At 40.6% G+C, this 16,483-nt stretch overlaps 1 long non-coding RNA gene across 1 annotated transcript; it reads right to left on the bottom strand.

Annotated features, from left to right (window-relative positions):
* Positions 1-1,191: 1,191 nt before the first annotated feature.
* LOC147346081 (uncharacterized) lies at positions 1,192-11,950 on the bottom strand. Its single transcript, XR_015153446.1, has 2 exons — positions 11,236-11,950; positions 1,192-7,699 (listed from the first exon to the last, which is right to left on the bottom strand). It is a non-coding gene; the product is annotated as an uncharacterized LOC147346081 (long non-coding RNA).
* Positions 11,951-16,483: the final 4,533 nt, after the last annotated feature.

Genomic DNA, 16,483 nt, shown 5'->3' with positions numbered 1-16,483 from the left:
CAGAGTTTGGATAACTAGGAAGTTTATCACAGTATACTACTCTACTACTACTACTAAGTCGCTTCAGTCGTGTCCGACTCTGTGTTACCCCATGGACTGCAGCCTGCCAGGCTTCTCCATCCATGGGATTCTCCAGGCAAGAACATTGGAGTGGGTTGTCATTTCCTTCTCCAATGCATGAAAGTAGAAAGTGAAAGTGAAGTCGCTCAGTTGTGTCCGACTCTTAGCGACCCCACGGACTTCAGCCTACCAGGCTCCTCCATCCATGGGATTTTCCAGGCAACAGTACTGGAGTGGGGTGCCGTTGCCTTCTCTTATCACAGTATAGAAAGCATAAAAAACTATAAACTAAAGACTTAGATCCAGGATCAGTATTTAGAAGACAGCTGAGTACAAGATCAGCAAGCCCATCCTGGGTAGATTTGGCTTCTGGTAAGATGGGACCTTACTGAAAAGGTCAGTTTTCATTCCAATCCCAAAGAAAGGCAATGCCAAAGAATGATGAAACTATCGCACAATTGCACTCATCTCACATGCTAGTAAAGTAATGCTCAAAATTCTCCAAGCCAGGCTTCAGCAATATGTGAACCGTGAACTTCCTGATGTTCAAGCTGGTTTTAGAAAAGGCAGAGGAACCAGAGATCAAATTGACAACATCCGCTGGATCATGGTAAAAGCAAGAGAGTTCCAGAAAAACATCTATTTCTGCTTTATTGACTATGCCAAAGCCTTTGACTGTGTGGATCACAATCAACTGTGGAAAATTCTGAAAGAGATGGAAATACCAGACCACCTGATCTGCCTCTTGAGAAATTTGTATGCAGGTCAGGAAGCAACAGTTAGAACTGGACATGGAACAACAGACTGGTTCCAAATAGGAAAGGGAGTACATCAAGGCTGTATATTGTCACCCTGTTTATTTAACTTATATGCAGAGTACATCATGAGAAATGCTGGACTGGAAGAAGCATAAGCTGGAATCAAGATTGCTGGGAGAAATATCAATAACCTCAGATATGCAGATGACACCACCCTTATGGCAGAAAGTGAAGAGGAACTCAAAAGCTTCTTGATGAAAGTGAAAGTGGAGAGTGAAAAAGTTGACTTAAAGCCAACATTCAGGAAACGAAGATCATGGCATCTGGTCCCATTACTTCATGGGAAATAGATGGGGAAACAGTGGAATCAGTATCAGACTTTATTTTTCTGGGCTCCAAAACCACTACAGATGGTGACTGCAGCCATGAAATTAAGAGATGCTTACTCCTTGGAAGGAAAGTTATGACCAACCTAGATAGCATATTGAAAAGCAGAGATATAACTTTGCCAACAAAGGTCCATCTAGTCAAGGCTATGGTTTTTCCTGTGGTCAGGTATGGATGTGAGAGTTGGACTGTGAAGAAGGCTGAGTGCCGAAGAATTGATGCTTTTGAAGTGTGGTGTTGGAGAAGACTCTTGAGAGTCCCTTTGGACTGCAAGGAGATCCAACCAGTCCATTTTGAAGGAGATCAGCCCTGGGATTTCTTGGGAAGGAATGATGCTAAAGCTGAAACTCCAGTACTTTGGCCACCTCACTCGAAGAGTTGACTCATTGGAAAAGACTCTGATGCTGGGAGGGATTGGGGGTAGGAGGAGAAGGGGACGACAGAGGATGATATGGCTGGATGGCATCACTGACTCGATGGACGTGAGTCTGAGTGAACTCTGGGAGTTGGTGATGGACAGGGAGGCCTGGAGTGCTGCGATTCATGGGGTCGAAAAGAGTCGGACACGACTGACCGACTGAACTGAACTGAACTGAACATGGGACGTAGAAATTGAGGCAGACTGCATAGAGTTCCATGATAAAATATATAAAAACTACAGTGTAGAACTATGTCTCTTTTCCCAGAAAAGCATGACAGTGGTTTCTAAAATCTGGATTTCTCAGTTATATTTTTAAAATACAGTAATTTTTGATAACAAGGTTAAATATTTCACACTGGGGAGAAAGTTGAGTATGCCGAACATAGCAAGTATAGTATATGCAATGTCGCTTCTGAGTTTTTACTCTTGGAGACAGAATGATTAAGGTAGAAAGTATCAAGGGCATATACACTGTAGGTTTATTTGTAGCTGGAGCCCCAACACCATAGAGACTCTTTCTGGCAAGGGAACAGATTAAACCTTCCTCTTGGCCCCAGCACTCTAGAGTTCTACACCTGTTAGAGACTTCAGCCTGTGAAGTTCATGTTAGAGCTGCCTAAGCCAGTAGGCAAATAAAAGCTATTCCAAGAGACAATGAGTAAAGCAGACTGCAAGCATTTTGCAAAGCATATTCGTATGAAACAGTATAAATCAACAGGTGCAGAAGAATGATGAATATTTTCATATACCAAGACTGATCATACTGAAAGGAAGTGGCACCAGCCCTAGGGCAGCACAGCACAGAGATGCCCAGCATGTCCGGGGCCATCCAGGAAGACGATGGTCCCTGCTGAACCATCCGGTGCTCTGCTGTTAGTCATGCCGGCCTCGTGTGCTTGCCTGTGTCTTCAGAGGACCTGAAAGTCAATTTCAGAACCTTATTGCCTTGCTATTTATATTTGTATTTTTTTTTTTTTTGTCTTTGAGTGTGGGTTGAGTCATTCCCAATGAGTACTTCTGGCCGACTCATGTACCTCAGTTGAGAGAGCCCCTCAGGGGATTGCTATATTTAGACACCTTAACTGAGTGGACCCTGAGTACTGATAATTGTGGAGATTCTGACTTCCAGTAATTACTGTGTTAGCAGGTCTGGTTTCTGTCTCAGTAGCAATTTATACCTCACTGTTCTCTGAGTGATAGTGTTTAGAGGCCTTTCCATACACTGCTTCCGGAATTATATGCTCTCAGAATTATAATATAAGCTAAGGTTTCATTGCTGTCTTTGCCACATAATTCACAATGATATTTGTGCACTTTCTTCTAAAGGTGGTTTTCGAGAAACTATTAGATACAGATTAATCTATCTCCCTGGCACACACATACACAGGAAAGAACATGAACTTTTTTGGCCAGGAGACCACCGTAACACGCAAGCTCGTGGGCTGGATAATGTGTCTACAGGACTTCTTTTCTCTGGATTAAGACCTGTTAGTAAACTGTCACTGAGGGAGCTCTTCTACCCAGGTGATAGACTGTTCAGTGGGTAACAAATATGGTGCTTATTGGCGTGAAGCCTTCACTGATCCATATCCCCTACGGATCCGCCTCAGAGTCCATCATGGACCATATGAAGCATTGTCTTCCGCTCTCCCTGCCTCACATTTTATGCTGTAGTGGCTGCACACTATTTCTGGTTCCTTGGACATAACACACTGTTTATTGCCTTTTCCCCTTGGTTTGTACCCTCCCCTTTGGGATAGCTTCACCTCATTTCCTTCTGACTATCCATGCTAAATATTTTTTTTTTCAACAATCTCCTCTGTTAGCAAGACTTTAAGATAATTTATCTCTCCTGTTCTTTTCCACTTCCACCAGGCCTTCATTTCTCTGCTGGTTGGCCAAGATGCCCCTCTTGAGTTCCCACTGACCTCAGTGAAGATCACTGTGAAACACATTTATTTATTTGTTTGTCTGTCTCCTCCAATAGACTCCAAGTTCCTTGAAGGCAGAGAGTCTATTTTTTATTCATCTTTGGCTTTCCCACTCTCTAGCTCAATGCTTGATATATTGCAGGTGAAATAAATACTAACTATTTATATAATTGAAATGATATTATTGTTCAAAAAATAGCAAGCAATTTTGAGAAACCCAACAGAACTTGCGACAGAACACACAGTAAAGTTCGGTTTTGAAGTCTAGTGAGAATGATAGTTGAGATCTGCATTCATTTCTGCTTGTGTGGGTTTACAACCAAATTGGCAAACAAGCAGTATAAAGAAAGCAAGAAACAAGGAGTAAGGTGAATGAATGGCTCTCATATACTTCCTCTCCTTGGAAGGAAAGCTATGACAAACTTACACAGAGTATTAAAAAGCAGAGACATCAGTTTGCTGACAAAGGTCTGTATAGTCAAAGCTATGGTTTTTCCAGTAGTCATGTATGGATGTGAGAGTTGGACCATAAAGAAGGCTGAGCACTGAAGAATTGATGTTTTTGGACTATAGTGTTGGCGAAGACTCTTGAGAGTCCCTTGGACTGCAAGGAGATCAAACCAGTCAATCCTAAAGGAAATCAACCCTGAATATTCACTAGAAGGACTGATGCTGAAACTCCAATACTTTGGCCACTTGAAGTGAAGAGGTGACTCATTGGAAAAGACTCTGATGCTAGGAAAGATTGAAGGCGAAAGGAGAAGGGGGCGACAGAGGATGAGATGGTTGGAAGGCATCACTGACTCAGTGGACATGAATTTGAGCAAACTCCAGGAGATCAAGAAGGACAGGGGAGCCTGGTGTGCTGCAGTCCATGGGGTTGCAAAGAGTTGGACACAACTGAGTGACTGAACTAAACTGACAAAAGAAAATAAAAATTTCAAGAAAATAATGAAAGTTCAGGCTGAGGTTACAGAAAATTTGTTTGTATGCTTAATTAATAAAAGCTGTAGAAATACAAAGAAGGGCTGATGAAATTTTCCACCTACTATGAGACAGGGAGCATTTCACATCTTAAGAAATGGTATTGTTTTGTTTTCTCAAATGATGTGTGCATGTGTTTGGTTGGAGAGGAAAAGGGGTGACTGCTGATTACAAATCTGTGCTTTTTGAATGTGTAGATCATCCTTCTTGGTCTACTTTAAATACACTGAAGTGCATCTTCTGAATTATACAGAGTGATTCATCCTGTCTCATTGGGATAATACAGGCTTTTCCTGTTTTCAGGCACTTAGTTCTGGTGTAGCCACTCACTGTACCATTTGTAATTCTATTTTGGACTTCTGGAAGGTTAGCAAGATTGAGTAAAGTTAGCCTCAGAGTCAGGCTATAGGATTTAATGTATGTCTAAAAATCCATGTCACAGTGTCCTGGAATTTCAAAATTTCCCATCTGCCATCCTACCAGTTGTATTTCCTGTTCCTCCCCAACCAGTACCCTCCGCTCTTGTTATTGTTGGTTAATTGCTGATTGTTGTGTCTGACTCTCTTGCGATCCCATGGACTGAAGCCCTCCAGGCTTCTCCATCCATGAAATTTCCCAGGCCAGAATACTAGAGTGGGCCCTTTTCTTCTCCAGGGGATCTTCCCTACTCAGAAATCGAACCCTTGTCTCCTGCACTGACAGGCAGATTCTTTACCACTGAGCCAAACTCTCTGCACTACTGGACTTCTTATCCCCCAACCCTGTTGCCCTGAGAACTTGCTGTGCTTCTTTCTACCTATGTTCCTTTGCTCCTACTTTTTCCCTATAATTGGGATTTTTTTTTTTTTCTGCTTTATCTGTTTAATGTCTAGGAATTCTTCAGGTTGCAATCATCTACTACCTCCTCCTCCTCAATCTTCGAGTTTTCAAACATATTTATTTCTCTCTTTTTGAACTCTTATAAAAATTTTTATTTTATCTGAGGTTGTTATCTTTATTTAGTGTTTCAGGTGTGTGTTTTGGCCTTAACAAATCCCCATAGTAGCTCCCATCCTTGAGATTCTGACTCTGGATTGTCTCCTTAACCAAACAGCAAACTCTATAAAGGGGGTGATTTATTTTCTGAAGCCACTTATAATGTTTAGAGGGTTTCCCTGGCGGCTCAGCCAGTAAAGAAATCTGCCTGCAATGCGAGAGGCCAGGGTTCAATCCCTGGGTTGGGAAAAGATGCCCTGCAGGAGGGCATGGCAACCCACTCCAATATTCTTGCCTGGAGAATCCCCATAAACAGAGGATCCTGGTGGGCTACAGTCCATTGGGTTGCAGAGAGTCAAACACGACTGAGCATAAGCACAGCACAGTACATAATGTTTAGAACGGTACAAAGTGCACAGATGCCTACTAAGTACAGTATTGCTGAGAAGAAATAAAAACTTACATTAAAAAATGGAAAAAGACATGTATTTTCATGGAGAAGATGTAGATAGGTGAACAGAATGAAACCATTTGTGCTGAGTTGATAAAATTAACATTGGTTATCTAAATTTTTTGCTCATCTACTTATACTTTAATACCCATAAAATGAGAAAATGACTGATTATATGGATCCACAAATTGAATCAGCAGCAGTAGCCTATATGGAGGCTGAATTCTAAAAGGTACAGTTTTAATTAAACCAAAGCACCATAAAACCAAAAATCTTAGGCTAGCTATCACCTCTATATTTGACTTTGCTTATTTTTCCTTCTGAGGAATTCATCTGGGAAAGGACAGAAAGGTCACAAAGGCAGGACCTGATAGAGTGGGCACCAGCTGTCTTAGAAGATGGTCAGCTATCAATTTCAGCCTTTGGAAGCTGACGCTAAATCTTCTAACATGTTTGAATGGGCAGTAAATGGGCTTACTGGTTTCTCCTCTGAACCACATCCTTTGTTAAGCCCACTGCCCCTAGTGGAGCTGAGATTTCTTGTTAGAGAACAGTAGCCAACACACTGATACAGATTTAAAGACTTAGATCGAACAATGTGGACCATTCTAAGAACCAGTACACTATCTTCTACTATGCATACATAATATGCATATACTCTTTTCATCAAAAATGTAATTCCATCAGTTCACTCTTCCAGCCACAGTCACCTCAGCCTTCCTCAGTGGCTCCTTGTCTGAGTTTCCCTAACATTTTTACCTGGCTTTATTGCATTCTGTTTGTACCTGATTGCTTTTCCAGAGTCTCTTGGGCTCATCTACCTCCCAGATCTTTCTCTGTGAGCTCTGCTTTACCTACCATGGTGGCAGATCAGCCAGCTGCATGCCTGCCTCTGGCTTCCCAGGGTCTGCCTAAGGGCTTGATGGTGCAAACTGCTTGGCACGGAATCGATTCTGTATTGCATCAAAGTCAACCAGTTGAAACCAGCAGGAGGCAGCCAGGTAGGAAGGTCCTCCTTCTTTCCCACAGGCTTCTCTCTCTACACAGAGTGTGTCGTGCAGACATCCGAGTAGCTGAGAAAATGCACTACCAGTGGCCCGCTGCATCTTTTCAGGATTCTTTGAGAAGCAGTTGCCAGCCCAGTGATCTGTCCCGTTGCCTCGCTCCCCATCTTCCCAGCTATACTTACAGTTTTCCTTACTCTTGCTTCCTGGGGATCATGCACTGCAAATAAACCTTCAGAGTTCATCCTGCCCCAGGCTGTCTTTCCATGGAACCTTTGACAAACTGATACAATAATGATTTGTTTATATGCGTCTCATTTCTGGGAGACTATCAACCCCTTGAAAGCAGAAACCACTTTATACTTTTTGTTATATCTACCCCAATATTTGACATTAAATAGGCCAAAGGTCCGGAGAAGGCAGTGGCACCCCACTCCAGTACTCTTGCCTGGAAAATCCCATGGATGGAGGAGCCTGGTAGGCTGCAGTCCATGGGGTCTCGAAGAGTCAGACACAACTGAGCGACATCACTTTCACTTTTCACTTTCATGCATTGGAGAAGGAAATGGCAACCCACTCCAGTGTTCTTGCCTGGAGAATCCCAGGGACGGGGGAGCCTGGTGGGCTGCCGTCTATGGGGTTGCATAGAGTAAAACACGACTGAAGTGACTTAGCAGCAGCAGCAGCAGCAGCAGCAGGCCAAAGGTCCATGTTCATGTAACAGACTTCTACAGGAAAATATAGGGAATCATAAAGTAAAAATGTTCTTTGTAAAATGGGTACCTTCATATATCATTATTAAATACATAATCTTATTGGCTAATATTTAAAAATCATTTCTTGTATATGAAATATAAGGTAATATTTGAATCATGAAGGAAGTAAGAAAAAGAAAGTTTTACTAAGCAGATGATTCAAAGCCCCAGTGGTATTTCTGCCATTTTGTTTTGCCACCGGCAAGATAATTCTAACTAAAATTGAGCCCTAAAAAATTCAAAATCTGTACCATATATTTAAACATCTTAGGATTTGGCTGCCTCTGAAAGGTGAAGGATAAATAAATATCAAGTAATAAGCATCTAAGAACTTTGACAGGAAATAAAGGCAGAAAGCCCATTATGGTCATAAAAAGGTAAGTCTAAATAAAGCCTGATTGGGAATAAAGCAAATCTCAGCATCTTCTGTTGAATTTGTGATAAATTGCAGATGCCGACTATTCATCTCATTTACCTTAGTCCAGTGCTAAGCTTGAACAGAGAACTTTAAGTATTTCCCAAACTGAATAAATGATGGTGAAAGAAATCCTGCAACTGCAGATACAGGATAATGGGAAGATTGTAAACACAAAGTAATTTATGATTGAGAATATATCTTAATCATGAATACCTCCTGTCTGAGGCTGTAAGACCAGGTGGGAACACTCAGAGACCACATTCCAGTGTGGGCACAAATTAAATGATGTGCGTGTTTTAGGAATTTACACCTCAATCTGAACCTTAAGTCTACCCTTTTAACTTTTGTTTTCAGCTTTGCTTTAAGGTATTTATTTGTTTATGTGTATTGAAGGGTTCCAGACCAAGAAAGCCCTAGTAATATTGCACTTAGAAAAAGTATCACTTAAAGATGTGTATGGAAAATGTTCTAAATTTTAGAATCTCAAGTTTAAATATTTCAGGAAATTTACTTTTTAAATGAAAAGTAAGAGGGGTGCAGATGGGAAATAGGAGGAAAGAAAGATACTAATTTTTATTGAGCTGGAAGCTTTGGCTGTATTATCTCACTGAATTTTGATAACAATCAGTCTTCTGGGGTCGGTGTGATTATTCCCATTGCGTAGCTGACAGGAAATTGAGTTTAGTTTCACTTTCAAGGCCCCTCAGTCAGTGAGCAGTGGAGCTAGAATACAAATCCCAGCCAGCTGACCCCAGAGCCTCTGACCTACCGGCCGTGTCATGCTGCCTGTTTATCACTAGCCATTGACAGAATTTAAGGTTCTTATGTTTTCTTATTTAGATGCCCTATTCTCTTTAAAGGGCAGCTGTGACTTTGCCAGCCTTTTACTTCCTATCCTCAGGTCTTGGTTTTAGTATAAACTGGACTGGCTTGGAGAATTGGCACCAAAAAAATAAGATGTAGGGCTTGGATCCTGTAGGATCCAGAGTTCTCCAGAGAAATGGAACAAAATGAACTATTATGGGTACAATGGTCTCTCCCATCACTGGGCAGGTGTTAGTTAGAAAACCACTGGTGTCTTGAGTGTGAACCTGAGTTTTGTACTAAAGGTAAAGGTTTACTACTTGAAGTCATGCCTTCAAATTCTGACTCTAGTTTTTCCTTTCGGTTTTGGGGCTGGTAGGAATATTCTTGTGATTTTTATTTTGATACAGTATAATGTAATGAATCGTAGAACCATAACTCAATGGAAAAGCCCATGTCCAGTGACCCCTGATGAGCACAGTATTCTGTTGTCTAGGATAGGAGTCGTCTCATATATTGGAACTGGTCTGTTATAAAATCTTGTTAGCAAACTAACACTGAGATGCTATGATTAAGTGTGTGTGTGTGTAAATGTCTTGACATTGGGACAGAACTCAAGATATCCTTTTTTCCATTTTAACATACATTTTTTACTCTTTTCATTTCTTTCTGTAGAAACTGCAAATATCATCATGCAGAAATTTCACTTCTTCAGTTTCCTGAGCTCATAGGTCACATTGCTTTTTTTCTGAAATCTCTACCTGGCTCAGTAACCAAGGCAACAAATCCCTGGTTAATGATTCACTAGAAATTCACAGTGGAGGTGGCTTATTAGTTTTTTCCCCCAAGAGCTGGGATAAAAAGCTTGCTCGTGTTTTTTTTTTTTTTTCCATCTATTTCTCCTTTCTCTCTTACTTGCAATCCTGACAACTTAAATTTAATTAAAATCAATAGGTAAAAATATCCAGGACTTCACCTGACTATTTTGGGATTTATGGTGTTTGTATATGTAAATACAAAATGTTAATAAGTTTAACAATATTTTATGACTTCTTTCAGTTTTCATTTTTGACAAGGGGATAATAAAACAGAAATAATTTTAGGATGGTGATTTTAGGTTTAAGCAGTATCCTAGTCCTTTGAACAGCTGTTTGGAGAAGGCATCTTTAAGAAGGTAAGTGCCTGTTTGCAATGCGGGAGACCTGGGTTTGATCCCTGGGTTGAGAAGATACCCTGGAGAAGGAAATGGCAACCCACTCCAGTACTCTTGTGTGGAAAATCCCATGGACGGAGGAGCCTGGTCGGGTTGTGGGATCACAAAGAGTCGGACATGACTGAGAGACTTCACTTTCACTTTCAAGATGCCTTCAGGGAAAGAAGATAGGACAGATAAAAATCTGACAGAAGTTTGAATGGAAAAAAGTCAACTTTATGAAAAGGAATAAATGTGGGATGAAATGGACAAGAGGCAAAAAAAAAAAAAAAAAAGCCAAATAAGCAAAAACGAAACTAAAAAATCCTTGGCATTGCTTAAAAACTATTTCACAATATGCAAAGATACAGTTTTACTGGATGAATAAATCCAAATACAGTTTTGGAAAAATAATTTTCTTCCAAAGTATTTAAAGGGAAGCAAGAAGGAGAGGAAATGATAGAATGACATTTGACTTGTTTCTCAAGTGTTTACAAAGGAGAAAAAGGCAGTGACACTGGTGAACACAGTTGCCTGGCCTGAAAGCGCTAAAAGGAACTGGCCTCTTAGGGAAGGCATCGGGGAACAAGGGAGAGGCATTAATCACAGACTTTTAACACGTTCCCTCTTGCCATGGGGAGCTTTTAGTGCCATGTTAGATGTGGTAAAAATAGCTAAAATCATGAGTCAAGACCTGTTAACTCAGGGAGATCTTTTAGGACCTATTAAGAATTGCAGATGATTAATACAAAAATTAGACTTCATAAATTGATAGAAAGTATTTATCTATGGTGTTATAGTTTTTCATATGTTAAAAGACAGATAATGAATGAAAACCACATGATTTTGTTATATTGAGATCTTGAGAAGAGCATACTAAAGGACAGTGGAAGTCTGAGTGCATCATTAGTATATCTGTTATTTTATATCATACAAATCGGGAAATCATTTCTGGAAGGAAAAAAAATAAGAATTTCATTCAATAGTCCTGTGGAATGTGTTTGCCATTAGGGAACATAATTGCAACACTATGGACCCCACACAGGGTTACTATTCTGACAAAATTTATTGCTAAGGAAAATAATAGCAAATTACCTGAAAGGCAGAAGTGGATGCAGTCCCACAAGTGGCTATGGGTTGGTTTTGTTCCACTGTGTCCATGTTCCCCCACCACAGTTTTGCCCGGAGGCCATTCTGCCTCCCCTCCTGGCCCAGAAGCTTTGGATTGGAGTTGCCTCCACCCTGCTGTCCTTACCCAAGCTAAGCCAGTCAGAACCACTGACCTGGCCAATCTCAGCTACGAAGACTCAACCCAGGCTTCTGTTGGAGCTTTTGTTTGACTTTCGCTCTGGCTCTGGATTGTGTGTAAAGATAAGAGGAGCCTGAAGTTGCAGGACCCACTGCAGGGAGAGAAGCAAAGAACACTGCTGATATCATCTGAGTCCTGAATAAAGAATCTCTCAGGTTCCTTCTTAGTGTGACCTTTCATTTAAAGGAACAGTAAATATTTTTTTGTGTAAGTCAATGTGAGACTTTTCTCCTACTTCCAACTAGAAGATCCCTAAGAGAAGCAGAATTCTTAAAGCCATCCATAAGGTGCAGAACTTCCTGAGATGAACCGTAGGGCTGAGTAGTTCTGTTAAGGCAAGTGTCACTCATGCAGGGGACCTTCTTTTGGTTAATGACTGGAGTATTAGAAAAGAATTTAAAGGCAGGCACTATGCTTTCAGGGCTTCCCCAGTGGCTCATTGGTAAAGAATCCACCTGCAGTGCAGGAGCTGGGGTTCGATCCCTGGATCAGGAAGATCCCCTGGAGAAAGGCATGGCAACCCACTCCCGTATTCTTGCCTGGAGAATCTCTTGGACAGAAGAGCTTGGTGGGCTACATTCCTTGGGGTTGCAAAGAGTCAGACATGCCTGAAGCAACTTAGTATGCATGTACTATGCTTTCAGGAAGGCTGTATTTTAGTTAAGGAAAAAGAGCAGTAGCAAAACCCCAAAGAACTATTAGGCGTTGTGTTCTGCTATTCTGATTTTGTAAATGTACAAATAATACACCAGAGGGAGGAGATGATGATTAATCATGAAAAGGCTGTCAAAAGGAGATGGGCAGTATGTGGAGAATAACAGGGCTAAATGCCTATGATTCATGGGCCAAAATTTAAGTGCTTATTATGGTGGATAATTTGGAAATTTTGAAAATTTCTTATAGTTTATTCCACTGAGATCATCTCTACTGGTTAACATTATAGTAGAAGGTAAATCACCAGGTCACTTTATGGTGTTTGAACAAATACTGGGAAGAAATATTTCAGTTTTTGCAAAATAAATTGGGAACTGAGAATATTTTCAATGCCTTTGTAGCAGATATGAACTCTTTCCATTAATTATGTGATTCCCTTGAAAGAATGAACACTCTCATTTTAACCACCTGGAAGTGATTTGATGCCTTCTAGACTTTTTTTTTCCTTTGCCTTGTGAGAACATATTGCAGATCTATTTTTCAGTTATAAGAAATGCTTATTTTCCAACTATTTTTTTCCTAGTCTCAAAAGGTAGCATTGGAATCAATTGATGATCAGTCAGAAATGATGTTTTGATATTTTCATGCACTAGTACAGGTTGCTGCTGCTGCTAAGTTGCATCAGTCGTGTCCGACTCTGTGCGACCCCATAGGTGGCAGCCCAACAGGCTCCTCTGTCCCTGGGAGTCTCCAGGCAAGAACACTGGAGTGGGTTGCCATTTCCTTCTCCAATGCATGAAAGTGAAAAGTGAAAGTGAGGTCGCTCAGTCGTGTTCGACTCTTAGTGACCCTATGGACTGTAGCCCACCAGGCTCCTCCATCCATGGGATTCTCCAGGCAAGAGTACTGGAGTGGGTGCCATTGCCTTCTCCGAGTACAGGTTGAGTACCTCTTTATTTTAAACTTAATAGGAAGGGCCTAGTTCCAGAAAAACATCTATTTCTGCTTTATTGACTATGCCAAAGCCTTTGACTGTGTGGATCACAATCAACTGTGGAAAATTCTGAAAGAGATGGGAATACCAGACCACCTGATCTGCCTCTTGAGAAATTTGTATGCAGGTCAGGAAGCAACAGTTAGAACTGGACATGGAACAACAGACTGGTTCCAAATAGGAAAAGGAGTACGTCAAAGCTGTATATTGTCACCCTGCTTATTTAACTTCTATGCAGAGTACATCATGAGAAACGCTGGGCTGGAAGAGGCACAAGCTGGAATCAAGATTGCTGGGAGAAATATCAATAACCTCAGATATGCAGATGACACCACCCTTATGGCAGAAAGTGAAGAGGAACTCAAAAGCCTCTTGATGAAAGTGAAAGTGGAGAGTGAAAAAGTTGACTTAAAGCCAACATTCAGGAAACGAAGATCATGGCATCTGGTCCCATTACTTCATGGGAAATAGATGGGGAAACAGTGGAATCAGTATCAGACTTTATTTTTCTGGGCTCCAAAACCACTACAGATGGTGACTGCAGCCATGAAATTAAGAGATGCTTACTCCTTGGAAGGAAAGTTATGACCAACCTAGATAGCATATTGAAAAGCAGAGATATAACTTTGCCAACAAAGGTCCATCTAGTCAAGGCTATGGTTTTTCCTGTGGTCATGTATGGATGTGAGAGTTGGACTGTGAAGAAAGCTGAGTGCCGAAGAATTGATGCTTTTGAAGTGTGGTGTTGGAGAAGACTCTTGAGAGTCCCTTGGACTTCAAGGAGATCCAACCAGTCCATTCTGAAGGAGATCAGCCCTGGGATTTCTTTGGAAGGACTGATGCTGAAGCTGAAATTCCAGTACTTTGGCCACCTCATGCAAAGAGTTGACTCATTGGAAAAGACTCTGATGCTGGGAGGGATTGGGGGCAGGAGGAGAAGGGGACGCCAGAGGATGAGATGGCTGGATGGCATCACTGACTCGATGGGTGTGAGTTTGTGTAGACTCCTGGAGTTGGTGATGGACAGGGAGGCCTGGAGTGCTGCAATTCACGGGGTCGAAAAGAGTCGGACATGACTGAGCAACTAAACTGAACTGAGGGCACTTCGGTGATGCAGAAAAGTCAGCAAGTTAGTTAGAAAGGAGTGTAGTCTTCTTACTGGAATACCAAGAGTATAAGAAATCCTAACATCATCACTGACCACCAGTGAAAAAGAGTGGGTAGATTTTTCAGGGGTGATAATAAAAACTAAGTGAAACATACATTGTGAGCCTACTGTGGACAGTAGTATAACTACAGGGTTTTAGTCTGAAATCCTGAATCTGTTTTGAGAAAGGAGGGAATTCAATTTGTAAATGAAAAGATTAGAAGAGGTAATGGAAAATATAGTAAGCAGAGTAGCATTTTTATCAGAAATACTGATTTATTGTGTGTCTGTTTTATTCATTTCTCTTGTAAAAAAAAACAAACCCAACTCAGAACATTTCGGATATTTAAGAGTTCTGTACATCAGGTCTATGTTTGAACTTGCAACTTAAATGGAAATAGGACATTGTAGCAAAATTCACAGGGTGGGATACCGAAGTCTGTTTGTTTATTTTTTTTTAAGCTGTCAAAAAAGGTGAAATTTTCTTCCCTTTTCTCATAAAATAATTGATTCTCAGAAAAGAAACAAAAATGAAGTTGATGTCAGCCTGCTGTTTGTGTTACAAAGCATGAAGCAGTGGTTCTTGTATGTTACAGCTGAAGAACAAAATTAACAGACTGTCAAATTAACTCAGTCTCACGGCATCATACATCTCTAAGAAGCTTGCCAGAATTTTCTTCCTTAAGTCTTAAAAGGAAACAAAGAGGCAAACAAAGCCCTGAAAACTAGTCCACCTCCCAATCTAAGAAAGGAGAAGTCTAGGATAGACTAGAGGCCAGTCTGGCCTTTCCGAGGCAGATTCGATGTTTCTTTCAATTATTATTATGACCCGTTGCTGGTCATTGAATCCAGGTTGTTAAATGCCCGCTGGGTAATAAATACTTTAATAAAAAAAAAAAAACACCAAAATCTCTTAATGGGTTTGGGAGTTAAACACTTTTCAAAGACACTGTGTTTTAAGGTAACTTGAAAATCCTGGCTGTGAAAGAGTTTTAATCAGGGGTAATGAAAACAGTATGTCATATTTAAAGTACTGGTTTCTGTGCAAAAGGAGATGATGAAAAACATTCTAGACCCTGGAAAATGGACCAAGGTAGTCTTTTCTAGGCAGAAAAGCTCAGATGAGTAATTCTGAGTTGGTACTTTCTGTTTGTTTCTCCAGATCCACCTTCTACCTTTTTTACATTAGAGTTCACTCTCGATGTTGTATATTCTATGGTTTTAATGAAGGTATAATGACATGTATCCACCATTATAATGTCATACAGGGTAGTTTCATCGCCCTGAAAAGTCTCTGTGTTCTGCTTATTCCTTCTTCACTCCCTGCATGCCTGCCACTGCTTTTCCAGTTTCCTTGTATTAATAAGTTTATGCTTTCTTGTAAAAACATCTCCTTCACAGTTTTGTTAGTGGGGATTGGTAGGTGTGTGTGTTCAGTCCTGCCCCAGGACAGCCAGCCCGAAAAGAATAGTTTCCCAACAGAATGATGTACATTTTATTTCGTTTCTCAAGTCGAAGGGTCTAAAAATAGCAAATCAGTATACTAATATAATAGTTAAAAATCACATCTCATGACATTTCATTTTTGCTTTGGATTAGACAGTGAAACACCAAATAGTTTTTTTTGTCCTGAAGGATTTGGACATTGTCTTTCAGCAAAATCAATACAGTTGGTAGGATGTTTCACCCTTTCCCTTCACAAATACTATTAAAACCTCAACACTTAAAAATGATAAGACTTCAAAGTAATCATTTTGCTCAACACCTAATTTCTAAGTAATTGAGACCAGGCAATCAGTGGCAGCTTGAAGCTGTACCTTCTGTTTCTGGAAGAAGGGAAACTAGAGCCCAGGTGTTCTGAGGGAAGACTGATGATGATGGAAAAGGAGAGAAGGAGGCTGTGGGTCAGGGAAAAAACCAGTAAACTACCTGCCTGAGAAAAAATTGTCTCTTAACTGAAGTATGACTGGTGTTGGTGGCATTTATACTTCTTTAAACTCTCTTTTCATTGGGAGATGATGCTTCCCACATGTTCAGTTTTTCTCACGAAAAGGAAAGTAGCTCTTATAAATCACACACAGATTTTAATTATATGTGTTACTTGGTGGGGGTGGGATGGTGGGTGATATAGGGGAAGGGGATAAAGAGGTTAAAAAGCCTCCAGGTATAAAATAAATAAGCCATGGGATGTAATATACAGCATAAGGAATATGGTCAATAAAGTAATAAGTTTGTATGG

Source organism: Bos grunniens, chromosome 24 (assembly GCF_055505025.1).
Source record: "Bos grunniens cultivar Pamir isolate PY7600 chromosome 24, Bosgru_T2T1.0, whole genome shotgun sequence".
Taxonomy (NCBI): domain Eukaryota; kingdom Metazoa; phylum Chordata; class Mammalia; order Artiodactyla; family Bovidae; genus Bos; species Bos grunniens.
The sequence above is the reverse complement of the archived record's forward strand: the minus strand, read 5'-3'. Positions and strand labels throughout refer to the sequence as shown.